This window comes from Capricornis sumatraensis, chromosome 7 (assembly GCF_032405125.1).
Source record: "Capricornis sumatraensis isolate serow.1 chromosome 7, serow.2, whole genome shotgun sequence".
Classification (NCBI taxonomy): domain Eukaryota; kingdom Metazoa; phylum Chordata; class Mammalia; order Artiodactyla; family Bovidae; genus Capricornis; species Capricornis sumatraensis.
In genome coordinates this window covers 87,206,782-87,212,885 of record NC_091075.1, presented here as the reverse complement: position 1 = coordinate 87,212,885, position 6,104 = coordinate 87,206,782, and positions in this window count along the sequence as shown.

Sequence of the window (6,104 nt, the reverse complement as noted above, 5' to 3'; positions counted from 1 at the left end):
AAATAGGAGGTGGCAAGGCTGAACGTTGACATTCTAGAAATCAGTAAACGAAAATAAACTGGAATGGGTGAATTTAACTCAGGTGACCATTATATCTACTACTGTGGACAGGAATCCCTCAGAAGAAATGGAGTAGCCATCATGGTCAACAAGAGTCTGAAATGCAGTACTTGGATGCAATCTCAAAAACGATGGAATAATCTCTGTTCATTTCCAAGGCAAACCATTCAGTATCACAGTAACCCAAGTCTATGCCCCAACAAGTAATGCTGAAGAAGCTGAAGTTGAACAGTTCTATGAAGACCTACAAGACCTTTTAGAACTGAGACCCAAAAAAGATTTCCTTTTCATTATAGGGACAGGAATGAAAAGTAGGAAGTCAAGAAACACCTGTGTAACAGACAAATTTGGCCTTGGAATATGGAATGAAGCAGGGCAAAAGCTAATAGAGTTTTGCCAAGAGAACACACTGGTAATAGCAAACATCCTCTTCCAACAACAAAAGAGAAGACTCTACACATGGACATCACCAGATAGTCAACACCAAAATCAGATTGATTATATTCTTTGCAGCCAAAGATAGAGAAGCTCTATATAGTCAGCAAAAATAAGATCAGGAGCGGACTGTGGCTCAGATCATGAACTCCTTATTGCCAAATTCAGACTAAATTGAATAAAGTAGGGAAAATGACTAGACCATTCAGGTATGACCTAAGTCAAATCCCTTATGATTATACAGTGGAAATGAGAAATAGATTTAAGGGACTAGATCTGATAGAGTGCCTGACGAAATATGGACAAAGGTTTGTGACATTGTAGAGGAGACAGGGATCAAGACCATCCCCATGGAAAAGAAATGCAAAAAAGCAAAATGACTTTCTGGGGAGGCCTTACAAATAGCTGTGAAAAGAAGAGAAGTGAAAAGCAAAGGAGAAAAGGAAAGATATAAGTATCTGAATGTAGAGTTCCAAAGAATAACAAGGAGAGATAAGAAAGCCTTCCTCAGTGATCAATGCAAAGAAATAGAGGAAAACAATAAAGTGGGAAAGACTAGAGATCTCTTCAAGAAAATTAGAGATACCAAGGGAACATTTCATGCAAAGATGGGCTCAATAAAGGACAGAAATAGTATGGACCTCACAGAAGCAGAAGATATTAAGAAGAGATGGTAAGAATACACAGAAGAACTGTACAGAAAAGATCTTCATGACCCAGATAATCATGATGGTGTGATTACTCACATTCACCTAGAGCCAGACACCCTGGAATGTGAAGTAAAGTGGGCCTTAGAAAATATCACTATGAACAAAACTAGTGGAGGTGATGGAATTCCAGCTGAGCTGTTACAAATCCTGAAAGATGATGCTGTGAAAGTGCTGCACTCAATATGCCAGCAAATTTGGAAAATTCAGCAGTGGCCACAGGACTGGAAAAGGTCAGTTTTCATTCCAATCCCCAAAAAAGGCAGTGCCAAAGAATACTCAAACTACCACACAATTGCACTCATCTCACACGCTAGTAAAGTAATGCTTAAAATTCTCCAAGCCACGTTTCAACAGTATGTGAACCGTGAAATTCCAGATGTTCAAGCTGGTTTTAGAAAAGGCAGAGGAACCAGCGATCAAATTGCCAACATCCACTGGATCATTAAAAAAGCAAGCGAGTTCCAGAAAAACATCTATTTCTGCCTTATTGACTATGCCAAAGCCTTTGACTGTGTGGATCACAATAAACTGTGGAAAATTCTGAAAGAGATGAGAATACCAGGCCACCTGACCTGCCTCCTGAGAAATCTGTATGCAGATCAGGAAGCAACAGTTAGAACTGGACACGAAACAACAGACTGGTTCCAAATAGGAAAAGGAGTCCGTCAAGGCTGTATATTGTCACCTTGTTTATTTAACTTATATGCAGAGTTCATCATGAGAAACACTGGGCTGGAAGAAGCCCAGGCTGGAATCAAGATTGCCAGGAGAAATATCAATAACCTCAAATATGCAGATGACTCCAGAAAGTGAAGAGGAACTAAAAAGCCTCTTGGTGAAAGTAAAAGAGGAGAGTGAAAAAGTTGGCTTAAAATTCAACATTCAGAAAACGAAGATCATGTCATCTGGTCCCATCACTTCATGGCAAATAGATGGGGAAACAGTAGAAACAGTGGCAGACTTTATGTTTTTGAGCTCCAAAATCACCACAGATGGTACTGCAGCCTTGAAATTAAAAGATAATTACTCCTTGAAAGGAAAGTTATGACCAACCTAGATAGAATATTGGAAAGCAGAGACATTACTTTGCCTACAAAGGTCCGTCTAGTCAAGGCTATGGGTTTTTCCAGTGGTCATGTATGGATGTGAAAGTTGGACTTTGAAGAAAGCTGAGCACTGAAAAATTGATGCTTTTGAACTGTGGTGTTGGAGAAGACTCTTGAGAGTCCCTTGGACTGCAAGGAGATCCAACCAGTCCATTTCAAAGATCAGTCCTGAGTGTTTTTTGGAAGGACTGATGTGAAAGCTGAAACTCCAATAGTTTGGCCACCTCCTGCGAAGAGTTGACTCATTGGAAAAGACTCTGATGCTGGGAGGGTTGGGGACAGGAGGAGAAGGGGATGACAGAGGATGAGATAGCTGGATGGCATCACCGACTCGATGCACATGAGTTTGGGTGAACTCCAGGAGTTGGTGATGAACAGGGAGGCCTGGCGTGCTGCAATTCATGGTGTCGCAAAGAGTCAGACACGACTGAGTGACTGAACTGACTGAACTAAACTTATCTTAATTATTAACAGATGTCATCATTTTGTGAATTGATTTCAGATTCTTTTGTAATTTATTTTCTTTCTCTCTTGCTGTTTTACTTTGTAAGTTGATGTTTTGGGAGTAGTGTGCTTTTATTGTTTTATCACTTGTGTAGTTATTATGTTTCCGCTTTATTATTATCAAGAAGCTTTCATAATATGTCTTGCAGTAAAACTTTCTAATTTAAACTAAAATCTTAACATCTATTCCATGAAAAAATTCTACATATTAATTGGCACCCTCCACATTTTGTTATTAATGTCTCGCTTAGAATATTTTTTTTACTTTTTATTCATTAATAAAATACTGTAGATACAGATTTTTTAACGTATTTCTGTTTTTGATCTATATGGTAGAATTTATCATTGCAGTATTCAAGCACTCTTTGTTGCATTATATGTGTATCTTTACCAGTAAGTTTTATGTTGTCATATGTTTTCATGGCACTAATTAATGTCTTTTTGTTTCAGCTTGAAGACCTTCATTTAGCATTTCTTCTAAGTCAGGTTTAATGGCAATGATTTCCTTCAGTTTTTGTTTGTCAGGGGAAGTCTTTATATCTCATTTCTGAAGGGCGACTTAGTGAACAAGGGATTCTTGGTTGACGGTATGCTCTTTGAGTGCTTTGAGTACAACATACACTTTCTTCTGGCCTAAAAGGTCCTACAGAGATATCTACTGATGATTTCATCAGTATTCCCTTGTATATGATTAGGGTTTTTTTTTTCCCCCTTGATGCTTCCTAAATTCTATATTTCTCAATTCTGAGTGCCTGGTTATAATGCTTTTAAATGAAGAGTTCTTTGGATTAAATCTGTTTGGGGATATTTGGACTTCATGTACTTAGATGTCCACAGCTTTCCACAGATTTGGGAAATTTCACCCATTAACTACTTAAATTAATTTTCTGCCTGCTTTCTCCCTCGTCTCCTTCTGGGATTCCTATAGTGTGAATACTCTTTCCTTGATAGTGTCCCACAGTTCACACAGGTTTACTTCTTTTTCATTATACTTACTATTTTTCCCCATGTCTGGATAATATCAAGAGATCGTCCCCAAATTTGAATATTCTTCCTTCTATTAACTCTTGGTGACTCTATTGTTGAAGCTCCTCATTAGATTTTAATCCATTGTAATAATTTAAGGGTTAAAGTTAGAGATAGCAATTATATTCTTTAATTCATTGTATTCTTCAGCTCTATAATTTCTGTTTAGTTGGTTTTATAAGTCTTTTCTCATTTTTAAACTTTTTATTTGCTCATGCATTGTTTTTCCTGATTTCATTGAATTGTCTACATCCTATAAAATGTCACATATCTTCCTTAAAACAATTGCTTTGAATTATTTTCTGGTAACTTGTAGATCTCCATTTCTTTGAGGTCTATTACTAGCAAATTGTTTGTCCTTTTGGTTATGTTAATTTTCCTTGTTTTTCCACTTTTCTCATTGTTTTTGATGATGTCTCTGTATTAGAGGTAACTGTCACCTTCTCCAGCCTTTCTGAACTCACTTTGTTGGGGAAAGATTTTCACCTCAAGTTGTCTGTGAGGGTGCTAGGTGAGTGGGATGTAATATCTTTGTTCTCGAGAGTGCATGACTGCATAATTTCTCTACATCTCCATCAGCATAGATCAACATCTGTGCAGACTGCATGGATCTTCTGTGACCAAAACTAGAGAGTTCTCATGGGTAGTGGTAGTGTTGGCTAGGGCCATTGAGGTACTTGGCAATAAAGGCTTCTGAGGTTCTACTGTTCTCCTCTTTGGCCCATGGAAGTAACTATAATTCAGGAGATACAAATTGGTGCTCAGAAAGGCAGTACATCCAAAGACTTTAGGTCAGGCTGAAGTGGAACAATTGTATCACTTTGGCCCTGAGGTGCAACTATACTGGCTGGGGCAGAAGTACCAGTCTCGTGGGTACAAGCACATATAATTCTCCCATGGGACTGGGGTCTATGTTTGTTGTTTGCTTCAGCAACACGGGGAGTAGGGAGAATGCAGCAGTGGTGCAAGCCCTGATATATATATGACAGAGTTCCACAGTAGCTTAGGCCCAGGAGTGCAGTGTCATATAGCAGCTCAGCCTTGGAATGATGAGTCAAAATTCCAACTCTGGCCTCAGGAGAAGTCACAGAGTAGTAGCATCACAGTCCCAGTGATGGCCTGTTAAAGCCACACGTCAGGACCCATGAGGTGGACTGTAGAGCAGCAGTGGTGTGTTCCCAGTTGTGGTGGGTCAAAGCACTGACTTAGCACACACTGTGAAGTGAAGTGTAGGAGCACTGTGGCCCAAACAATGCTAAAGTGAAGCTGAGATTTAGGACCTTGGAATAAGCTGTAGAACAGCAGCAGCTCAGCCTAAGTAATAACCAGTCAGAGCTACAACTAGGAATACAGAATCAGGTTCAAGCAATAGCAGCATGGCTTTTGTTATGGCAAGACTAAGCACTAAGATAAAAGCTAGGGGCAGAGCACACAGCAGCAGCTCTCATCCCATACATGTCAGGGCACTGTGGTCACAATCAAGGAAGGTACGGTGGGTATGAAGGTATCAGGTCCCCAAGGTCAGATATTCCCCAGAGCAACTTGTCAAAATTGGAAGACACAGTAACAAGGACTCTGGACAGCTCTATCAGCTGGAATCAGTGTTGGTAAAGACTGTAAGTTCTCAGTAGCAAAGACTGCAAATGTCTATGATGGTGAGACTTGCCAGAGTTCTATTCTCCTTTTCTCCATGGGATGAAATCCCTTTGAGAGAATCCTTGCTGGTGTCAAGCTCTGAACTGGGAGATATAGTCATCTAGTTAAAAAGCTTTCCCATGCTTTGCTACATGGCCATGCTCAGTTTTTGCATTCTGCTAGGTTTCTGCTCTATTTTTTGTTGTAGTCCAGAACTTAACCAGTGTAATTTAAACTGATTTCTACTTGTTCATTTATTGTTTTTGCTGGGGGTACAGGTGTTTGGAACTCCTAACCTTCCAACTTGTGGATGTCATCTTATCTACTTCAGTGTCAAGGAGACTGCAGACATAAGGTCCACTCACATGCTATTGTTATTATAGTAGTCTATACATTTCTCTCTTACATGTTAATAACATAGATGACTTGCATGTGAAAGATCATTAACTTTTAGATCAGTGATAATACTGACAAAACAATATTAAACACTTTGTTATCACGAAATGTTCTACACTTTGCCCTTTCAATTGATTTCCACAGCTGCTGACTACTCATAAAATTTAGTTATTTGAAGTGTAGGAGTTAACTTTTAACTTCCTGATTGATTTCTCCTGGGATATAAGCATGA